Here is a 23505-nt window from a genome sequence, read left to right on the forward strand (position 1 = left end):
GGAAGCTGCCGCATGGGGAAAATTCAATGAGTGAGGAATCCACAGGTGGCTAGTGTATCCACCAGAAAAGGCGTGACCGTTACTCGTTCTTTACTTATAACAAATCTTATGCATTGGTAATTATAAATAAAACATTAATAACATTAAAAAAGGTAAGGATCTTCAGGTTTCAGCACCGCCAGATAAAGCCTACGAGTTGTCACTTGCAAGTCATCCACGGAAGGATGGCTACCAAAAATCAGCACTTTAGATAATGAAGCTGTAAGTGAATCAAGATGTGTCCGATCACACTATCTCAAAGCCTTACCTCCCTACACCTATACAGCTGCCTGGTACCTGGAATCCACCATAACATACAGCATGGCATCAATTAGTTTTTGTAAAACAAAAATCCGCCTCAAATCACCAAAAAGAATGCTCAGTCCTGTGAACAACAGATTGTCATTCCTTGGCTGAAGCAGTTGAAACTAGCAGACTAATCAACTGTTCCTGGCTGAGAAATCAGTTATTTTAGTATCGTACCAATCTGAACCAACCTATTCCTACCTGGGTAAGTATCCTCTCAAATATCCTGAATCCGTTTTTACCAATTGAATGATCATAAAAAGTGGAAATGTATAAACCACACCATACATTCAGGGGATCTCAGAGAACACCCTCATTGAGAATGTTAGTGGGTACTTCAGTGCCTGATGAGTTGCAAAGAGACCCACCTATTGATACCCCCACAGATCAAAACAAATATGACTCCTGCCAATGAAAAATCTGTTAATGTGAAGAAAACGGAAGCCTGTTTAAAACACACACTAATTACTGCTTTCCCCAGCCAAATGATCTACCTGAACTTTGATGTCCTTGGGGGTTGTCCAGTGCCAGAGCATGATTACTTTCCGGGAAAAACTCAAGGAACCATCTTCTACAAACATTTTTCTTATAGTGCACTTCATTCAGTGGTATTGCCTGTCTTTGCTAGTGGAAGATAAGTCATTAAAGACAATCTTGTCATCCCTTGAACCAACAAATGAGTATGGTGTTACCTCTCAGATTCAAACCAAAGGCTTCTCATATTCAGTGCCACCAGAAGCACCCCATACCTGTCAGTGGGGCATATGTAGTCAGATTGTTGCCATGTGTCCATCAGACAACAACCTCACAAAGATTCTGCATTACATTAGACAATGTGTAAGTCACTCCTGAAGCTGTGAGCACAGCGTCCACAGTAACCACTGTAGAAACCGCATCCTCAGAGTATTTTGGAACATTTTTTACCTATGAGATCTTAGGAAAATTATCCGTAAAGCAATCATAAGACATATGATAAACTTCAGCAACTAAGCAAATCTGTGTAAAAAAAAAAAAAAACATCTCTGAAAAGTACACAAATGTAAAATTACTATGGCAACAGAAAAGAAAGGCTCCACAATTCTACTTATTGAATAAATGATTAATTTGAAAAAGAATTTTTTTTTGACATTTTTGGCATCATTTTGATAAACGCTGCATGCCAAAGTTATCAAGTATATGATATTGTGAAAATACTTTGATATTGGCTCTTTGCTGACCCAGACCTTAAGCACAATCATATTTAGAATATACGCTAAAGTCGCAGACAATTATTAAAGAAATAACTATGAGGGGCCTTGTTTGCCACTGGAACTTATTTACAAGCTGTGGCAAGCAGGTGTCGCCCTGAGTTCAGCAGTTGCACCCCAAAATATAAATTCCTTCCACTAGCCAGGAAAAGGAAGGACAAAGTGATCAACATGCAATCCCCTTAACTCTATTAAGTGGAGATACAAATTAAGAGTCCACCCCAATCTCTGGGAACATGGAGTACATACCTAAGGAACGCCAGCTGTGCAGACTAAAGGGTCCCTTTGCATTCAGGGCCACATAAAGTGAGCTTATAAGATTTTGCATTATTCTGCTGTGTATTGGGTGCAAATTGTTTTTTGTGTGCAGCTGGACGTGTGTGTAAGAGGAAAGAAAGGAAAAGGAGCTTCCAAGACAAAGTTGAACAAGCATTTGTAATGCAATGGGTATTGCGTTTGCTCGAGTTGGAGCTATTAGCGTTGCAAATTCCTAACTGGATTTTTCTTACCACATAAATTTAAAATAAAAAGTATAACAGTTGACATAAGCAAGTCAATTCAAAGCGCCACGGCCGCCATGAGCGCGAAGGAGAGACACAAGAGTAAAACATCTTTGCCTGCAGTCAAACATATTGGCAAACGTCCAATTATCCATGTAACAGGGTTGGTCCTCTGAGTGGTAACAAAACAGCCCCAAGGAGGGACAAACGTAAATCATTTACCAATGTCATCAAAGGATTTTTGAAAGGCAAGCCCACATGTGACAGTGATGGGAATAAGGTGGGCATGGTTAAAAGCTTGTGCGCTGCTATGTTCAACCTAAAAAAGCAAATACTCCAGCTGTACAGGTAGATGAGGAATTCTGTCTTTACACCAAGCCTCTGCTATGCTTGAGACAATGTATAAAAATAGCTCAAAGAGCTTTAAGGCCCTCATTACGACCCTGGCGGTGAGTGATAAAGTGGCGGTAATACCGCCAACAGGCTGGCGGTAACTTCCGCCGAATTATGACCATGGCGGTGATAACTCCCATAGACAGCCAATATACCACATCAACCGCCAGGGCAGAAACAATACTCACCACGGCGGTAGCAGGCAACAGCCAGACGGGAGACAACATACTGCCCAGCATATTATGTCACAGGAAACCACCACCTTTTCCAGGGTGGTGCCAACGCCATCAAAAGCCTGGCGGAAGCACATCACTGAAGAGAAAAGACTCACCATTGGAGACATAGGAAGAAGAACGCCGCCATGGAACCTGAACTGCAAGTTTTCCAGATGGTCTTCTACGTTAAGCTCCACCTGGAACACCAACGCAGACGAAGACGGTGAGTACAGCCACCTAGCACACAAGGGAGGGAGGGAGGAAAAAAAGAGTAACACACACACCATACACACGTCCAGCTGCACACAAAAAACAATTTGCACCCAATACACAGCAGAATAATGCAAGGACAACAGGAATGCACGAAAGTGAATGTATTAATATCAACAACTAATAAATTATCGAATTGTCCGTGAAACAGATATGTACACATGTACACAAAGGGACACTGCCCAGTCGAATGTTCAAAGGGCCCACATGGCCACAGGGCACAGTCCAAGGCCCAACTTGAATCCTAACTCCATCCGGATAGAACTCTGCAGGGGCATCAGTTTGCAAGTGGGCAGGCACCTCAGGGGCAGGGGGGGCACCTCAGCCGGAGTCAGGAACAAGCTCACTGGTTCTGGAGGGGCCACCATGCCCATTGCACTGTCCTGGGGAGTGCAAGGCCACAGTCTCTGGAGTGGGTGACTTGCCCACTGGTTCTGAAGCGGGCAACATGTCCATTGCTTTGCCCTGGGGAGTTCAAGGCCACAGTCTCTCAGGTGGGTGACTTGCCCACTGGTTCTGGAAGGGGCAACATGCCCCTTGCTCTGTCCTGGGGAGTGCAAGGCCATAGCCTCTGGAGTGGGTGACTTTCCCACTGGTTCTGGATGGGGCAACATGCCCATTGCCCTGTCCTAAGGAGTGCAAGGCCACAGTCACTGGAGTGGGTGACTTACCCACAGGTTCTTGGGGGTGGGGGGGGCAACATGGCCATTGCTCTCTCCTGGGGAGTACAAGGCCACAGTCTCTGGAGTGGGTGACTTGCCCACTGGTTCTGGAGGTGGCAACATGCCCATTGCTCTGTCCTGGGGAGTGCAAGGCCACAGTCTCTGGAGTGGGTGACTTGCCCACTGGTTCTGGAGGGGGCAACATGCCCATTGCTCTGTCCTGGGAACTGCAAGGCCACAATCTCTGGAGTGGGTGACTTGCCCACTGGTTCTGGAGGGGGCAACATGCCCATTGCTCTGTCCTGGGAACTGCAAGGCCACAATCTCTGGAGTGGGTGACTTGCCCACTGGTTCTGGATGGGGCCCCTCGTACAGCAGACCCTGGAGGGAGGCCTACATGGCGTCCGCTGGTGGTGATGGCTGCATGTTGGTGGCAGATGGAGGTGTCTCCTGTGCTGCCTCTGCAGGTGGTGATGGCTGCAGTGTGGTGGCAGATGGAGGCGCCTCCTGGGCAGCCTCTGCAGGTGGTGATGGCTGCAGTGTGGTGGCAGATGGCAGTGCCTCCTGGGCAGCCTCTGCAGGTGGTGATGGCTGGAGTGTGGTGGCAGATGGAGGTGCCTCCTGGGCAGCCTCTGCAGGTGATGGCTGCACTTCCTCAGCTGGCAGTGGGGGCCCCGTGACCACTGGTGGTGGTGGAGGCGTCACCCTGACAGCCTCCACAGGAGTAGAGGGCTTTCAAGACTTGGTGTGTGGATTCCTTACCCTTCCTGGCAGGAGTTGATGGCTTCTTCCCCTTCTTGGATTGAGGTGCAGGCTCCTCTTTCTTCTTGGTTGGAGGTACAGGCTCCTTCCCCTTCTTTCCTGGAGGTGCAGGCTCCTTTCCCTTCTTGTTCTGGAGGTGCAGGCTCCTTCCCCTTCTTGCCTGGAGGTGCAGGCTCCTTCCCCTTCTTGCCTGGAGGTGTGGTATCCTTCCCACCACGACTAGGTGGTGCCACTACTGTCCCCGTGGACTGTTTGGCTGACGTGCTGGGCTGGGTCGTTGGGACCCTGCTTTTACGGGCAGGACGGGGGAGGGAAGAGGTCAAGTTGGGCAAGGAAAAGCTTCTTAGGGACGGTGGGGCGGGAGGAGGAAGGAGTGATGGGAGTGGAGGTTAAGGGAGTGGTTGTAGGAGGTGTATGTCTGCTGGATTTGGGGGCAGGTGCATGGGCTGTATGCTGATGTGAGGTGGATGGGTGTTAGGTGTGTGAGTGCTTGTGTTTGTGTCCTTTAGGAGGGGGGACAGACAGGGTGGGAGAGGATAGAGGGGACGCGTGCATGGATGTTGAGGAGGTGTCTGCTAGTGAGGTGTGTGTGCTGCTTGGTGTGGTGATGCTGGTGGTGGATGTTGATGTAGTGCATGCAGGTGGGAGTGTGGACGTGACTGGGAGGGAGGTGAACGAGGAGGAGGAGGAGGAGGAGACAGTGGATGTTGTCGTGTCTGCAAATGTATGGTGTTTGCATGAGTGCTTGTGGGATGAAGTGTGGTGCTTGTATTTGCCTGTGCCACTCTTGGGTGTTGTCTTGTGTGCATGCTCATCTGTATGTGTGCCCGGGAGGGGCTGGGGTTGAGGCGAATGGGTCTGGGAAGTGGTAGTTGGAGGGGGGATGATAGAAACAGGAACAATGGCTGCCATCAGAGAGAAGGCCAGAGCCTGAATTGATCTTTGTTGGGCCACCAATCCAACGTGAATGCCCTCCAGGAATGCATTGCATTGCTGCATCTGGGATGCCGGCCCCTGGATGGCATTCACAATGGTTGGTTGCCCTACAGAGATGGATCTCAGGATGTCAATAGCCTCCTCACTCAGGGCAGCAGGGCTGACTGGGACAGGACCTGAGGTGCCTGGGGCGAAGGAGATGCCCACCCTCCTGGGTGAGCGGGCATGAGCAACTCGCTGAGGGGCTACTGGGATGGCGGTGCTGGTATGGGGGTGACGGCTGTACCTGCAGCTGGGGTGGTCACAGAAGTGTCCGCCACTACCAGGGACCTTCCATCGGAGGAGGTATCTGAGTGTGTTGTCACTTCCTGTCTCCGCCGTGGTGCTCCCCTCGCCCTCTGTCCCACTGGTTTCCTCGGCGTCGGTGGACTCTGCCTCCTCGGTCCTGTGGTATGCAGCTCCCTCTGTCGCCAGTGCCCCAGCTCCTCTGCCAGATGATGCTAATGCACACAATGACAGGATGACAGAACAAAAAAGGGGGGGGGAGAGAGAGAGAGACCAAGGAGACACTGCCAGCGACATGGCTAGATGCTAAGGCAAGATGAGGGCCACATACCGCCAGCTGTAGCCCACCTGGGACCCACGATGCCCTGCCTGAAATGGACTGCTAACAAGCTAGGTTACCTGTATTTGAGATACACCCATTATCCTAGCAAAGACCCATGCTTTTATCGGGTGCCTGGCCTTAGGGGGCACCCGATAACTCACATCCACCATCTGGATCCCACCCCACCAGCCAAAATTTGTAATGATACCCACTGTACTCACCCCCTAGAGGCTGCTGTGATTCCCTAAAGCACCCATCCAGCTCAGGGTTGGCCACTGCCAGTATGCGGGCCATCAGGGGGCTCAGGTTCCGATGGGCACCCCTTTCTCGTTGGGAGGCCATCCCCAGCTGGGCCTCCGCGGCCTTCCGTGCTCAGCGTCTCTGGTCCTCCCACTGTTTCCGACAGTAGGTGCTCCGCCTGCCGTAGACCCCGGGGTCCGCCTGTCCTTGGAGATGGCAAGCCATAATCCCTTCTTTTGATGGCCGCTGACATGCAGAGGCAATACAGACAGGAGCACACCATTAAACAAACAGTCCAGCAAGTCACCAAAATAGCCCACCATACACTGTTTCCATCACCAATGGCACACACATCACCCAGCACACACCATGTACACCACCACAAGACATTCCCCCCACCCCAACCATGACATGATGCTTGCACACACATCTCCATGCATCCTTCCCACATGCATTGTGCACGCAGTGTATTCACCTGTGGGTCTGGAGGCCCATACAGCAGTCCGTACTGAGGTGGGAACCCATCCACCAGTCGCTCCAACTCCTCAGAAGCTAAGGCAGGGGCCCTTTCCCCGGTCACACAGGCCATGGTAGGTTTCAGACACAGGTCACAGCAGCACACGCAGTTTAGGTGTTCTCCTGTTGAGGGTCAGGAATCAGATTGAAAATGGCGGTCACATCCACGGCGGTGTACACCGTCACCGCCAGCACAGATCCCCATTGGCCACTGTACTCAATAGAGCCCCATATTATCCAGTGAGGAAAACCTTACGTCAAACAGTGTCAATGACACTGTTTGTGATTCGCAAGGTGGTCGCAAATGCCCTACCTCATGAATATTCATGAGGGAGGTCGCAAATTGCGACCCCCTTGGCAATGGCCGCCCTCACAGGGATGGTGGCCTGCTGGAGACAGCAGACACCATGTCTGTGACTGCTTTTAAATAAAGCAGATTTTTTTTTTTTTTTAATGCAGCCCGTTTTCCTTAAAGGAAAACAAGATGCATTTTAAAAACAAAAAATGAAACTTTTTCGTTTCATTTTTTCAGAGCAGGCAGGACCACTGCCTGCTCTGAAAAAATGTTTTTACTGCCATTTACAAAGGTGAAGGGGTCCCATCGGGACGCTTTCCTGTTTGCGAATGGGTTAGCACCAGTGTGACACTGGTGCTAAATGCAATTGTTTTGCGACTGCATTCACGGTCACAAAACAATCTCACATGGGACTACGACTCGCAATTAGGAAGGGAACACCCCTTCCTAATTGCGACTCGCAATCCCTTTTTGCGATTCGGTAAATAGTTTACTGATTCGCAAAAATGGGTTTAAACATACCAAAGTGCACTTTGCACGTCACAAACGGCCTGATTCGCTGTTTGCAATGCGCAAAATGCTACATACATGTAGCCCTAAATGTGATCCCTCAATACTTGCAGGTGACTCTGGCTACCCAAACCTATTGTAGCTGCTAACCCCTGTGAGGAATGCCAGGACAGGGGCTGAGGAACGGTATAATGAGGTACATGGGACAACCAGCGGGTCATTGAGAGGACCTTCAGCCTCCTGAAGGCCAGGTTCAGGTGCCTCCATCTCACAGGTGGATACCTGTGCTACTCACCCGAGAAGGTCTGCCAGATAGTAGTGGCATGCTGCATGTTGCACAACCTGGCCCTCAGACGCCATGAATCTGTTCTGCAGGAGGAGGAGACTGGAGATGCCCCTGTGGCAGCAATAGACCCTGAGGACAGTCAGGATGAAGAGGCTGAGGATGAGAACAACAGAACATCAGTTATCCGTCAGTACTTCCAATGACACACAGGTGAGATAGTGCAACTGCACATTCCTATAACTATTGGTGTATTCTGGGTGGCTGTAGCATAATGGCATTAACTTATTTTGCATCTCGACTTACTGTTACCTATGGTTTGTCATTTTACAGATGTTGGTGATATACCAACTGTGTACTGATGTGCTGACTACAGTCAGATACATCTTCACAGTGTACAGTTCATTTGTGCACTAGATGTGACTGTGTCCATAAATACACATTTTCAATCTGTAAAATATTAGTAGTCAAGTTGTGTTCAAGGGTGTTTATTGTAGTGCTAAGAAATTGAGGGGAAGTGCAATGGAATGGGGTGATGATTGAGGACAGTCCAGGGTATTGTTCCAGTCTGTTTGTGGCACAGGTGCAATGTCCAAGGGGCCATAGGAAAGGGAGCAACAACAGTTCAAAGTGGACAAGGTGACTTAGTGGGACACAAGGGGGACAATCAGGAAAGTCTAATTTCCTTGAGGGGGTCTTGGCAAGTGTCTCTGGTTTCTGTCTGGGTCATAGGGAACATTTGCAGGGTGGTTCACCTTCTGCAGGAGGAGGGGTGCTGGTGGCCTGTGGGTCCTGTGGCGGGGCATCCTGCCCACTAGCTGCAGCCAAAGTGGAGGGCTGGTCAATGGACTGGCTAGTGGTAGCTGGTGTGCTGTTGCCTCCCTCATGATGTTGGCCATGTCTGCCAGCACCCCTGCTATGGCGTTCAGGGTGGTGTTAACGGCCTGCAATTCCTCCCTGATACTGTCCCTCCTGCAGCCACCTGCTCTCCTGCACGTTGTCAAGGTACTGGCCCATCGCGTCCTGGGAATGTTGGTAGGCTCTCAGGATCTCGGCGAGTGCCTCCTGGAGAGTTGGTTCCCTGGTCCTGCCCTCCCCCAGGCGCACAGCAGGCCTCCCAGGGTCCCTGTTGGTCTGTGCCTCTGTCTCCTGAACGGTGTGCCCAGAGCCACTGACCCCAGGTCCCTAATTGTCTTGGGTATGAAGTGTGGCCTGGGGTCCCTGAACAGGTGGGCACACTTCTGATTGATGTGTCTTGGGGACAGAGGTGTGGGTACGCTGGGTGGGTGCTGTGGTGTTGGATACTGAAGGGGGAGGCTCTGTTGTGGACTGTGAGTGGGCTTGGGTGACCAGCTGTCCTGTGTTCTCTGATGGGCCAGGTAGGTCATCCAGATTCAGAAGTCCAGAATTACTGTCATCACTGGGGGCATCTTCTGCTGGGTGACTGGACAGTTGTGGCACCTCCTCTTCGCTGACATTGGCTGGGGTACCTGTGGGGATGTAAGTGATGTATTATGCTTCATGTGTGTGACATATTGTACATCCCTGGCTTCCCCTCTATTGTTGATGTTGCCCTGCCACTATTTGCTTGTGTATGGTGATGTATTGTGGGATTGTTAGTTTCCCTATGCTGTGCATGCTTTGGTGATGGGTGTCCATGCAGGGCTAGGAGGGCTGTCCATGCATTGGTATAGTATGCAGGGCTTGGCATTGTGGTTAGTCATATGTGTAGGTGAAGTATGTGGGATGGAGAGGAGTGATGGGAGTTAGGGTGAGGGTGTGAGATGGCATGAAGGTATGGGAGGTGATAAGTGGTAATTGTTAACTTACTAGTGTCCATTCCTCTGGTTACTCCAGTGAGTCCCTCAGGATGCTGTATTGCCAAGACTTGCTCCTCCCATGCTGTGAGCTGTGAGGGAGGAGGTAGGGGTCCACCGCCAGTCCTCTGTATGGCGAGCTAGGGCCTTGCTGCTATGGAACGTAACTTCCCCTGTAGGTCATCCCACCTCTTCCTCATGTTGTCCCTTGTTCCTGAATGCTGTCCCACTGCGTTCACCCTGCCCACGATTCTCCGCCATAGCTCCATCTTCCTTGCAATGGATATCTGTTGTACCTGTGCTCCAAACAGTTGTGGCTCTACCCTGACAATTTCCTCCACCATGACCCTTAACTCCGCATCAGTGAAATGGGGTGCCTTTGTGGGGACATGTGTGTGTGTTGGTGAGAGTGTTGAGTAATGTGGTGGGGTGTGTGATGTGATGTAAGGGTGTAAGTGGTGTGTGTCTAGTTGTCGCAGTGGTCTTGGTGTCAGTCTCGTGGCAATGATTTGTATTCGTAAAGGTTTGTGGGTAATGTGGGTGGGTGTTTTATAGTGGTGTGGGTATGGTGTGCGTATGAATGTCAGGTGTGTGTTTTTCGTATTGGCCAATGTAGTGTTGTTTTGTATGTGGGTGTCCATTCTGAGCACAGCGGTATGTACCGCCAATGGTTTGCCGCCATTGAATGCCCACCGTGGTGATTTGTGGGTCATAATGTGATGGGCGTTGTTTTGTTGGCATAACAGTATGGGTGTTGGTACTGCCACTTTAACACTGACCTTTCAAATCAAATCAAATCAAATCATTAACATTTATAAAGCACGCTACTCACCCGTGCGGGTCTCAAGGCGCTAGGGGGGAAAGGGGGGGTTATCGCTGCTCGAACAGCCAAGTCTTTAGGAGTCTCCGGAAAGCGGAGTGGTCCTGGGTGATCCTGAGGCTGGTGGGGAGGGAGTTCCAGGTCTTGGCCGCCAGGAAGGAGAAAGATCTCCCACCCGCCGTGGAGCGGCGGGTGCGAGGGACGGCAGCAAGTGCGAGGCCAGCGGAGCGGAGGGGGCGGGTGGGGACGTAGAAGCTGAGGCGTCTGTTGAGGTATTCCGGTCCCTTGTTGTGGAGGGCTTTGTGTGCGTGGGTGAGAAGACGGAAGGTGATCCTTTTGCTGACTGGGAGCCAATGCAGGTGTCTCAGGTGTGCGGAGATGTGGCTGTTGCGGGGTACGTCGAGGATGAGGCGGGCCGAGGCGTTTTGGATGCGTTGCAGGCGGTTTTGGAGTTTGGCTGTGGTCCCGGCGTAGAGGGTGTTGCCGTAGTCCAGGCGGCTCGTGACGAGGGCGTGGGTCACGGTTTTTCTGGTGTCGGCGGGGATCCAGCGGAAGATCTTACGGAGCATGCGGAGAGTGAGGAAGCAGGCGGAGGACACGGCGTTGACTTGCTTGGTCATGGTGAGAAGAGGGTCCAAGATGAAGCCGAGGTTGCGGGCGTGGTCTGCGGGGGTCGGTGCGGTGCCGAGGGCCGTGGGCCACCAGGAGTCGTCCCAGGCGGACGGGGTGTTGCCGAGGATGAGGACTTCCGTTTTTTCAGAGTTCAGCTTTAGGCGGCTGAGGCTCATCCAATCTGCGACGTCCTTCATACCCTCTTGTAGGTTGGTCTACCTTTGGGCTGGCGGATTTGTGTATGTGGCTGTATTCTGTCGGATTCGTGTGTGTGTGTGTCATAATATGCCAAACAGATATTCGCCACCGGGGCGGTATGTTAGGGGCCATCTCCGCGGCAGTAAGCAGCATTTACCGACAATGTCATAATGAGGGCCTAAGTGTTTAACTTTCATAGAAACTGATTTTTATTGCGCTTACTGCATTTTTTACTATAATTCATTTAACAAAGTGAATATAAGACCTTCATTACGAGTGGCCCTTTAATTACAAAGGACCCAGTAATCATAGTTATTGGGCCCATCAGATTTACACTGCTGATGAGTGGTATTCCATCCCTATATTTCACTTGCTGTAGGTAGGGAAAGTCACAGGGTTGAAATCGGGGAAAATTACATGTAATGGTATGATAAGTATGAATTTCACAAGTTATTCCATAAAACATTATACATTCCCTTACTTATTCCCCACAGAAATCACCAAGATGCTGTTAACAGTAGTTCTCATGGGGGCGAGGTATATTTCTGGTGTTATAATGAGTTACTCATAACAGGGGCCTTATTTTTGGGTCAGGCTGTTCATATGAAAATTGTCTAAACTTTTTGGTGTTTTTTTAATGTGTTGTAGCCATACTTAGAAAGCTATTCGAAACAAATATTCTTTCGTTTTTAACCTTTATAAACCATTGCAAATTGGAAGAGCACAATTGTAAATTGATTACAAAGAAAACAATGAATAAGACAGCTTCAAAGACTTTGTATCCGAAGCTTGGATTGTCAAGAATAAATAACAAGCACAGATTAAACTTTGTATTAAACGTTTTAGCATGGGTAACTGCACCATTATACTTCTTCCTCAGTCGTGCCTGACACACCAGCAGACAGCTGTGTGCCAATAAACCTATCAACATCCGAAACTGCCTGGTTTCAGTAAAGGAATCATCTCCCACATGTGCTGGACTCTCTTTAGAAATGGGAAAGAATTAGTCTGGTAAGTATTCTTCACTGAAATAATAAACTGAAACCTAATTAGTAAGGTTTTCATTTTGAAATGGCCAGCCAAAAAGTAGCAGTCCAACTGGCTGCAGTGTAAATAGCGCCACCTCCGGTGAGACATTCTTCAGGAGCCACTTGTGCACTCCAGGACACATCTGCACTAGCATCAGTCTCCGATGATTAGCTGTCTTTAGAGACAACTTTGTGAATACAAAAAGTGCTGACATGAGGGTTCTTCACAGGACCCTGATTAACAAGCACTGGCAATGCCAATAGCCTGACTTTTAGATGCACTGTCAAGCCAGACTTAAAAACCCATGTAGGTTAATGACTGTGCTCCTCCCATCTGTGCTGGTGCCAGAGAAAAACACCACAAATTATCTAGTTATCTAAGACACTTTAATAGCATACACTGCCATGTGTGTATCCCCAAAAGTTCAACCTCAAGCAGGTGGATACAATAATGAAATTATCACAGCTCTGTGGAGGGCAAGCATTTTTTGTGGATGCACACAACCTATTCTCAATCAAAACGTACTCCTGGCTCCCAACATGTGCCCCTCTCTAGTAATGCTCACACAATTGTTTGTAGACAGATGCGCTATCAAGCCAGACCACAACATTGCCTGTCCTGCACTAGCAAGCAAGAGTGTTTCCTGTGACCAGGAGCACAGGAATGTGGAAAAATAGGTTTTCCAAATCCATGTACACTAATCATTCGGCAACATTTAACAACCCCAAAATCTGTGCCAGGATGATTCTTCTAAACAACAGCTATTTGATACACATGTCCGCAAATTCCCATTTCTCCCTTTTTGGAGCCTCTAGAATTAAATCCCTTAATCCATTTTTCTAAAAGCACCTCTTCTATTGCCCTCTTTAAGTGCATTTGAAAAGCATCAAGTTTGTCTTCCGTTGTTGAGTTCAGCAGAGGAGGCTGAGAACTGTACCTTTTTTCCACTACTTGCAAGACCCACCTGTCTGAGGTCCGTCCCTCTCATGCCAAGTAGCTTTCCAACAATGTAGTCCCAATCTGCAGCAGCTGTGTCAGGGGATGGCCAAAGAACCGTGGCCTGGGCAGATGAAGCTGCGGTAGCCACGGCACGAGTTGCCATGTTGATTTGTGTTGTCTTCTGCCTTTGAAAGATTCCATGCACTGGGCTGCCTTACAAAACCTTGACCCCTGCCAATCATGATCGGAGGCAGGGATCTGTGTTGCTGAACAGAATAATTAGGCTTAAAAGGCTTACAATTTGCAGAAAACTACAAGAGTCATTCAGTTTGATACGAATTTTTTAATGTTTTAAATGAATGATCACATCGTACCCAACCTCTCCATATCAAGTGACATATCCAAACTCTTTGACTGCACGGATGATGATAAAAAGCTGGCCTTAACCAAGAAAGGCTTCTCATTACCCCTCTTGCAAGGGGAGTACATGCCACCCTCCAGCACTACCCTCTACTTGCACATTTTTATTTGGCCTAAAATGAAACACTACAGGTGGTCTTGATTTCCTAAAATATTCTTCATTTCCTGAAAAGAAAATACAGCAAACTGCAGATGGTCCATTGTATACCGAGGGCACATTTAATGTTACTTCTAAGTAGAGCGTCATTGCTTTGCCTTAGTTCATTCACTAAGTACATTCCAAAAGAGAAATGAGCAGCACGAGAAGTACAATTGGACGAATCTTTGAAAAGGAAAGAATTTGCAGGGCTTTCTTTTACATTTCTTCTGACTACTGAATACTACTGTTGAATTTTGACATTCAAAATATTTCTAAACAATGTCACAGCACAGTCTACAGATTCCACAATTTCAACATGAGTATGTTCCAATATATTCAGAAGCAGGTTTTTTTTGTAATGAAGTAACAAGTGAATCAGCTACTATCCTATAATCCTCATGTTTCAGAAGGTGATGGTTTCCACTTAAAGGAATTGAATTTGTGATCGGATCGTAAACAGTTTCAATTTCTGTTTCTCTTTGTGATAACAACAATTAGAACCCTAGATCATAAAGTCTTCCGTGTTGAACATGCTGGCACAGGAACAATCCGTGGTAGGGTGTCAACTGTGGCGTAATTTCAGTATTACAGAAGGAATTCTGTGGTACTTTCTGTAATCCAGTGTGTCTGTTTAGATGGTGCCTCATGCATAGCCATTGAGTGGTGACGTTCATGTTTACCAACTAATCAATATTGCATATACTTTAGGTTTACTAATGGAGGAATTGCTTGTGAACACTGTGTTTGGTCATGGAGCACTTTGGAGAAAGTGCAGATTGCTCCTATCAGCCCTTAAGAGTGACAGCTTTAAGTCAAAAGTTAAAGTCAAGGACTATGGGGGTCATTCCTACCTCGGCGGTCGGTGTTAAAGCGGCGGCAAAACCGCCAACAGGCTGGCGGTAAAAAAATGGAATTCCGACCCTGGCGGAAACCGCCAACAGAGCCCGCCACTTCAACACACCGCCTGCCACGGCGGGACAAACAAACAGTGCGGCGGTCACCGCCAACAGACAGGCGGGAGACAATGTACAGCCCACCTTATCACAACCCACCAATCCGCCTCCTTTTCCGGGGCGGTAGCCCCGCCGATAAAAACACGGCGGAAACAGCCATTTCAAACGGAAAACGCTCACCTCCATACACCCCACGAGGAATCTGGACAGCATGGAACCCGAACTCCACATCCTCCCAGCGATTGTCTTCCTGCTCCTCTACCAGGAGCACGAACGCCGGCACAGAAGACAACGGTGAGTACTGCACCTATGACACAGGGGAGGGGGGAGGCAAAAAAATACGGGGACACACATATGTGACACACCCACCATCACCCTCACCCACTACAACACACACATCAATGCATAGCAACACATCACAGTTACCCCCCCAAACCCCCCGGAAGAATGCAAAGACAAAAGGAAATGATTATAAACTTTGGAATATATTGTATGACTGAGTATAAAATATATCACACATCTAAAACTTTATATACATAAATTGTCAAGTCCGATATGTGTATCAGGCATTGTTCGTGGGCCACTGGGCCCAAATCACATGGGCAAAGCCCACACAGGATACCTGACTCCAACGGAGAGAACACTGCAGGGGCATCAGATAGCAAAACTACAGGCACCTTAGGGGGAAGGGAAGGGGGGGCACCTCAGCCAGATGAGTCCACAACGCCAGATCCACCAGGGGCCTCCATGGCCACTGTTCCATCCTGGGGAGTGCAAAGCCACAGTCTCTCAAGTCTCTACAGTGGGTGGCTTGCCCACTGTGCCATCCTGGGGAGTGCAAAGCCACAGTCTCTCAAGTCTCTACAGTGGGTGGCTTGCCCACTGTGCCATCCTGGGGAGTGCAAAGCCACAGTCTCTCAAGTCTCTACAGTGGGTGGCTTGCCCACTGTTACATCCTGGGGAGTGCAAAGCCACAGTCTCTCAAGTCAATATCAGTCTCCACTGGTACTGGAGGGGGACTAGTGCCCAGAGTGCTTCGTGCAGCCCTGCCCGACACAGATGCGGGCCTGCCCCTTCCGCCAATGGGCCAGCGGTGCTTGAGATGAAGGGCCCAGCAGGGCGGTGCTTGAGATGAAAGGCCCAGTTCAGCGGTGCTTGAGACGGCGGTGCCCAGCGGAGCGGTGCTTGAGATGAAGGGCCCAGTTCAGCGGTGCTTGAGACGGCGGTGCCCAGCAGAGCGGTGCTTGAGCTGAAGGGCCCAGCGGAGCGGTGCTTGAGATGAAGGGCCCAGTTCAGCGGTGCTTGAGACGGCGGTGCCCAGCGGAGCGGTGCTTGAGATGAAGGGCCCAGCGGAGCGGTGCTTGAGATGAAGGGCCCAGTTCAGCGGTGCTTGAGACGGCGGTGCCAAGCAGAGCGGTGCTTGAGACGGCGGTGCCCAGCAGAGCGGTGCTTGAGATGAAGGGCCCAGTTCAGCGGTGCTTGAGAGGAAGGGCCCAGTTCAGCGGTGCTTGAGACGGCGGTGGCCAGCGGAGCGGTGCTTGAGATGGCGGTGCCCAGCGGAGTGGTGCTTGAGACGGCGGTGCCCAGCGGAGCGGTGCTTGAGACGGTGGTGCCCAGCGGAGCGGTGCTTGAGATGAAGGGCCCAGCGGAGCGGTGCTTGAGATGAAGGGCCCAGTTCAGCGGTGCTTGAGATGAAGGGCCCAGTTCAGCGGTGCTTGAGACGGCGGTGCCCAGTGGAGCGGTGCTTGAGACGGCGGTGCCCAGCGGAGCGGTGCTTGAGATGAAGGGCCCAGTTCAGCGGTGCTTGAGACGGCGGTGCCCAGCGGAGCGGTGCTTGAGATGAAGGGCCCAGTTCAGCGGATCAGCCCATGGCGTGGAGGTCATTCGCCACCTGACCTGTGGCTGGCTGCGCCTTCCTGCCCACCTGGGATGGGGCTGGTGGGGCCCTCCTGGGCTGCAGTACCGGGCCTGTTGGTGTCCTCCTGCCCACCTGGGATGGGGCATGCGGGGCCCTCCTGCACAGCTGGGCTGCTGGCGGTCTAGTCGGGCGTGCTGCCCTTCCCAGCCTTCCCTGGTCGCCTGTGGCCCTTCCCCACCTTTGGCGGTGTGCCAGGTGGCACCACACTCCCTGCCGGAGCCATGGTAGGGATTTTGGTCCCAGGTGTTTTAGGCCTCTCGCGCCGGGCACTGACAATCTTCGCATGTTTTTGCGGCGGTGGGCTGACCCTGCCTCGGCTCCCTACTGAGCAGTCTGCCCTTGAGGGTGGGGGACTCCATAGTCCATGGCAGACTGTCTTCACAGGGCCCGCTGTTGTGGTGGCTGAGGTGCTGACTGGAGTCTTTTTAGATGGACGGGGTGGGGGAGTTGTTGGGAAGAGGTCAAGTTTGGAAAGGAAAATAAGTTTAGCAAGAGAGGGACGGGTAGGTGTAGTAGGTATGGGAGTGGAGGAAGAGGTTGTGGTTGTAGGAGTTTGAAGTCTGGTGTCTTTGGGTGCAGGTGCTTGGGCTGGAGGCTGTTGTGAGGTGGATGGCTGTTGGGTGGGTGGCTGCCTGCGTTTGTGTATCTTGGAAGAGGGGGTGACAGACACACTGGGAGAGGACACAGGGGATGTGTGAATGGTAGTGGGGGTGGTGACTGCACGTGTGCGGGGGGTTCTGGTGGGTGTGCTGGTGATGGACGTAATGGCTGAAGATGTTGTGCATGCAGGTGTGAGTGGAGACGTGACAGGGAGGGAGGAGGGAGACGAGGAGGAGGGGGACACAGTGGAGGCAGTGGGTGTTGGTATGTCTGTATGTGGATGTTGCTTGTGTGAATGCTTGTGTGATGCTTATGTCTGGATGAGCTTCCCTTGGGTGTTGAGGTGTGTGCAGGCTGGTCTGATGGTGCGTCTGGGATAGGCAGAGGTACAGGGGATTGGCTCTGGGCGGAGGAAGTTGGAGGGGGGAGGCTAGAGACAGGGACAATTGCTGCCATCAGTGCTGAGGCCAGAGTGTTGAATGATCGCTGATGGGCAGCCTGACCCGAATGAATGCCCTCCAGGTATGCATTACTCTGGTGCACCTCCCTTTCTACACCCTGGATGGCATTCAAAAGGGTAGACTGCCCAACAATGATCGTCCTCAGGAGGTCAATGACCTCCTCACTGAGGGCTGCAGGGGTGACAGGGCCAGGGCCTGAGGTGCCTGGGGCGAAGGAGATGCCCACCTTCCTGGGTGAGCGGGCACGGGGCAAACGCTGAGGGGCTGCTGGGAGGGCGGTTCTGGTTTGCTGGGTGGCGGCTGTACCTGTTGTAGCGGGGGGCACGGATGTTGCCGCCACCACAAGGGAGCTCCCTTCAGAGGAAGAGTCGCTGTCACTGACATCCGCACGAGTCCCCGCTGTGGAGCTCCCTTCGCCCTCCGTCTCACTGGTGAAATCCGAGTCAGTTGCATGGCCCGCCATGGCCATGTGAGATGCAGCTCCCTCGTGCTCCGATGCCACTTCTCCTCCGTCTGATGATGCTAATGCACAAATGAACAGGAAGACAACAAAAATAGGGGGGTGGGGAAAAATAAAGAAATGTTGAGTGCATGCATTGGCGACACCGTTGGCGGACAGGACAGACACAGAAGCCCCCTGCACTACGCTGCGCACTTGGGGTCCACTACGCAATCCGTGGGACATGGCCTACAAGCCTATGGGCGACCCCTGCTCACATACATGACACAGGGCAATGAATAGCTGCACTTGGCACCCTACAGAGGTGGTGGGCGGGGGCACAGGGCCATGCCTTACGGAGGGGCCTAGCCTAGAGATATCGCCCTGGCCTAGGGATACCCACAGCCCTCCTCCCCCACCCAGACACCTCCACTGCGCGCAAAGTCACCAGGATTTGAGTGTACTCACCCCCTTGTGTCTGCTGTGATGTCCTCACGCGCCCATCCAAATCGGGGTAGGCCACCGCCAGGATCCGGGACATCAGGGGGGTCAAAGTACGACTGGCACCCCTCCCACATTGGGAGGCCATCCCCAGCTGAGCCTCCGCCGTCTTCCTGCTCCAGCGTCGGATGTCCTCCCATCTCTTCCTTCAGTGGGTGCCCCGTCTCTGGTGGACCCCCAGGGTCCGGACGTCCTTGGCGATGGCACGCCAAATAGCGATTTTCTGGTGGGCGCTGACCTATGTGACATGTACAGGGAGAGAAGAATAATCATCACCTTCTGCATGCTCGATGTGAGTGGCCCCCCCCATCCCCACCCTTGCCATGTGGCACATGCTCTCATCCGTCGTTTGATCCATGCCTCAATCGCTCCCCTCCCCACCATCTTTCATCCACCCCACTCAACACAGGCATTGGCCACAAAGCATGGTCCCAGTGTACTTACCTGTTGGTCTGGAGGACCGTAGAGTAGCGCATACTGGGGGAGGACCCCATCCACGAGTTTCTCCAACTCCTGAGCAGTGAAGGCAGGGGCCCTTTCCCCAGTCGCATGAGCCATTGTCTCTTCCAGACCGTGGTCACAGCAGCACTTGCAGTGTAGGTCCTCTCCTGTGGAAGATCAGGTATCGAGTGATTAAGCAGATAGAAAATGGCGGTCACGCCCGCGGCGGTGCGTACTGCGGCGGTGCGTACCGCAACCGCCGGCGCACATCGTCATTGGCTCCTGAGATCCATAGGCTTCAATGTTAACCAATGCCGCTTTGCGCCGCGGTCTTCGACCGCCTACCGCCACGGTGTCCCACGCCAGCGCATTGACCTCACATCCCATTGTCGCACTTCACAGGTCAGGCAGCCGCAATTTCAAGGGCCCACATGCCTTATTTTATACTGCGTCACACATACCTAGGCCTTGCATCGACACTCATACAAGCCATTCAATGCATTGGGAATCGTGTTATGTACAAGCTGTGGTTACGTACCTGTGGGTTGTTTGACTCTGTGCTCGCTGTTGTCCTTCATAGGCACCGTCCGCTGGGACATGCGAGGAGATGGAGAAATCTTCCCATGTACAGACCGCTGGTGGACCTGTCGACAATGGAGGAAAGACATGTCATACTGACATACAGGCTTGACCGAGCCACTATACAGGAACTATGTACCCAGTTGGAGCCAGACCTGATGTCACCAATCCGCCAACCCACAGGGATCCCCCCTCTAGTGCAGGTGCTGTCAGTACTCCATTTCCTAGAAGTGGGTCATTTCAAACAACAGTGGCCATATCATCAGGTATGTCCCAGCCCATGTTTTCCAAGGTGTTGTCCAGAGTGTTGTCTGCCCTGCTCAAACACATGCGGAGCTACATCGTCTTCCCTGAGGTGGGGGATTTGGCTACAGTGAAGGCTGATTTCTATGCCCTTGGACATATACCCAACATCATTGGTGCCATTGATAGGACACATGTTGCTTTGGTCCCCCCCAGCCGGAGTGAACAGGTGTACAGGAACAGGAAGAGTTATCATTCCATGAATGTCCAGATGGTGTGTTTGGCTGACCAGTACATCTCCCATGTTAATGCCAAGTTCCCTGGGTCAGTGCATGACGCGTACATCATGCGGAATAGCAGCATCCCTTACGTGATGGGTCAACTTCAGAAGCACCGTGTGTGGCTATTAGGAGACTCTGGTTACCCCAACCTGTCATGGCTACTGACCCCAGTGAGGAATCCCAGGACAAGGGCAGAGGAACGGTACAATGAGGCCCATGGGAGAACTAGGAGGGTGATAGGAGGGTGATAGAGCGGACCTTCGGCCTCCTGAAGGCCCGGTTTAGGTGCCTCCATATGACTGGTGGATCCCTAATGTACTCACCAAAGAAGGTGTGCCAGATCATCGTGGCCTGCTGTATGCTTCACAACCTGGCTTTGCGACGCCAGGTGCCTTTTCTGCAGGAGGATGGTCCAGATGGTGGTGTTGTAGCAGCTGTGGAGCCTGTGGAGAGTGAAGAGGAGGAAGGCGAAGAGGACGACATAGACAACAGGAACACAGTAATACACCAGTATTTTCAATGACACACAGGTAAGAATCCACACCGGCATATTACATATACTTAACCCCTACTACCTCTCTACTGTCTGTCCTTTTCCCCCAGTGTATGGTAACTGAGTTATGACTTTCCCTTCCGATTTCAGAGATGTGGGCCCCACTGCGTGACATCTGCTTTATTTCCCCATGGACTACAGCTGTGTGACATTGGTATGTTGGCATCACAATGTGTATATGCCATTTGGCACGGTAATGTCTAATACATTTGTACAAAATCCCAGCCAGACTCCAGATTGTTTTATGCAATAAGTGTGTTTATTACAGTGCTCAAAATTGGTGGGTGGTTGCAAATCGTTGAGGTGTGATGGTGGAGGATTGTCCATGGCAGAGTCCAGACTATCAGTATCACAGGTGCATTGTCCAGATGCCTGTGGAAGGTGGAGCAGGGGCAGTGTAAGGTTGGACAGGGTGTCAATGTGGGACAGTGGGATGACAATCAGGGAGGTATCCTTTGCTGGCGGGGGTCTTGGCCTCTTACTCTGTCTTCTTCCTGGATCTCAGGGCCCGCTTGCGGGGTGGTTCTCCTTCTGCAGGGGGTGGGGTTCTGGTGGCCTGTTGGTCTTGTGTCGGGGCCTCCTGTCCACTAGCGCCGGCGGAGGTGGTAGGCAGTTCTTGGTCCATGCTAGTGTCAGGGGCCCTTTGTGGTGCAACAGTGTCCCGCAATGTGGTGACTACCTGATTCAGAGCCACTACGATGGTGCCCATTGTGGTACTGATGTTTCTTAGTTCTTCCCTGAACCCCATATACTGTTGCTCCTGCAGAAGCTGGATCTCCTGTAACCTTGCCAGGACCGTGGCCTCCTGGGAGTGGTGGTATGCTCCCATGATGGAGGAGAGGGCCTCGTGGAGGGTGGATTCCCTGGGCCTATCCCCCCCCTGTCGCACAGCAGCCCTCCCAGTTCCCCTGTTTCCCTGTGCCTCTGTCCCCTGGACTGTGTGCCCACTACCACTGCCCCCAGGTCCCTGTTGTTGTTGGGGTGGTGGGTTAACCTGGGTGCCCTGTAGGGGTGGACACAGCGCTGATTGACGTGTCCTGGGGACAGAGATATGGGCCCGCTCGGTGGGTGCTGTGCTGGTGTTCCCAGAGGGGGGAAGGTCTGCTGTGGCCTGTGGCTGTCTGAGGGGAACCGACTGTCCCGAGGTCCCCGATGGGCCGGGCTGGTCATCTGGATCCAGGGAGCCAGAGGTGCTGTCATCACTGTGGTCCTCTTCTGGGGGTGAAGTGGACATTTGTGGACCCTCCTGCACTGTGACGTGGCGTTCGGGTCCTGCAGGGGTATAAATGTATGATTATTGCTTCTGTGTGTGCCATAGCGTGCAATGGGTGGGTGCCCGTGTACCCCTGTGCTTGCATTCCTGTGTGGGGGCTTTTGTGACGGTGGTTTGGGGGTGGGGGATGGGTATGTGCAGTGGGCATGCTTAGGTGATGGGTGTCCATGCTTTGGGGTCGCATGCAGGGCTTGGTGTTGGGATGGGTGGGTTGTGAGTGTGAGACATTTGCAAGGAGTAGGTGTGATGGGGGTGAGGGTGGGGGTATGGGTTGGCATGCTGGTGTGGTTGGGGGGATGAAGTAGTTAAGATTTGACTTACCAGAGTCCATTCCTCCGCCTACTCCTGCGAGGCCGTCAGGATGCAGGATCGCCAAGACCTGCTCCTCCCATGTTGTAAATTCTGGGGAAGGAGGTGGGGGTCCGCCGCCATTCTTCTGCACCGCGATGTTGTGCCTGGATACCATGGAACGCACCTTCCCCGTAGGTCGTTCCGCCGCTTCCTGATGTCGTCCCTATTTCTTGGGTGCTGTCCCACCACGTTGACCCTGTCCACTATTCTGCTCCATAGCTCCATCTTCCTGGCAATGGTGGTGTGCTGCAGCTGTGTCCCGAAGAGCTGTGGCTCTACCCGTACAATTTCCTCCACCATGACCCTGAGTTCATCGTCAGAAAACCTGGGGTGTCTTTGCGGTGCCATGGGGTGGTTTGGGTGATGTGTGGGGTGGATTGTGTGGTGCTAAGTGTGGTGATGTGTATTGGTGTGTAGTTTGAAGTGCGTGGTAATATTGCTGGGTGACAGTGAATTGCGCGTCTGGGTGCTCGGGTCTCTTATCTCTGTGCGTGTTCACGAATCTCTAGGAGTAGGGTTTTTTGGGTGATGTGGGTGTGTGTTTTATATTGTATTGGGTGTGTGGGAGTGGTGTGTGTATGTGTCTCAGGTGTGTGTATTTCGATTTATCCAATGTGGCTGTGTTTAGTAAGAGTGTGTGTATTTTGAGCGCGGCGGTGTGTACCGCCAATGGAATACCGCGGTTGAAAGACCCCTGCGTGGATTCGTGTGTCGTGATAGTGTGGGCGTATTTCTGTTGGCGTGACGGTGGAGGTTTGGTCATCGCCAGTTTCTCGCTGGCCTTTATTGTGGCGGACTTTTGTGGATGTCTGTATTTTGGCAGTTTGCCTGTTGTGGGTCAGAATGACCGTGGCGGTTTACCGCGGCGGTGTTATGGCGGTCTTCTGCGCGGCGGTAAGCGCCTTTTACCGCCGATGTTGGAATGACCCCCTATATCTCCCTGAAGATGGGGATCTCTTTCTTCCCGCTCAAATCACAGATTGCGTGCAAAACTGAGTATGAGCACTTTCACACTGCAGCAACTCACAAGAGAAAATAAACATAAATAATACTTATTCGCCAACCCTGCTACATCATTCATGCGTACTGGACATCTCGGGATTTCCATGTTGACACACGGCAACAGTTTAAAAGGATGCTATACTTAAGTATAAACT

At 51.6% G+C, this 23505-nt stretch overlaps 1 protein-coding gene across 2 annotated transcripts in view; it reads right to left on the reverse strand.

Moving 5' to 3' along the window:
• Positions 1 to 23505, reverse strand: part of CFAP221 (cilia and flagella associated protein 221) — an 827291-nt gene that overhangs the window by 126166 nt on the left and 677620 nt on the right. The window lies entirely within an intron of this gene.

This window comes from Pleurodeles waltl, chromosome 3_1 (assembly GCF_031143425.1).
Source record: "Pleurodeles waltl isolate 20211129_DDA chromosome 3_1, aPleWal1.hap1.20221129, whole genome shotgun sequence".
NCBI lineage: Eukaryota > Metazoa > Chordata > Amphibia > Caudata > Salamandridae > Pleurodeles > Pleurodeles waltl.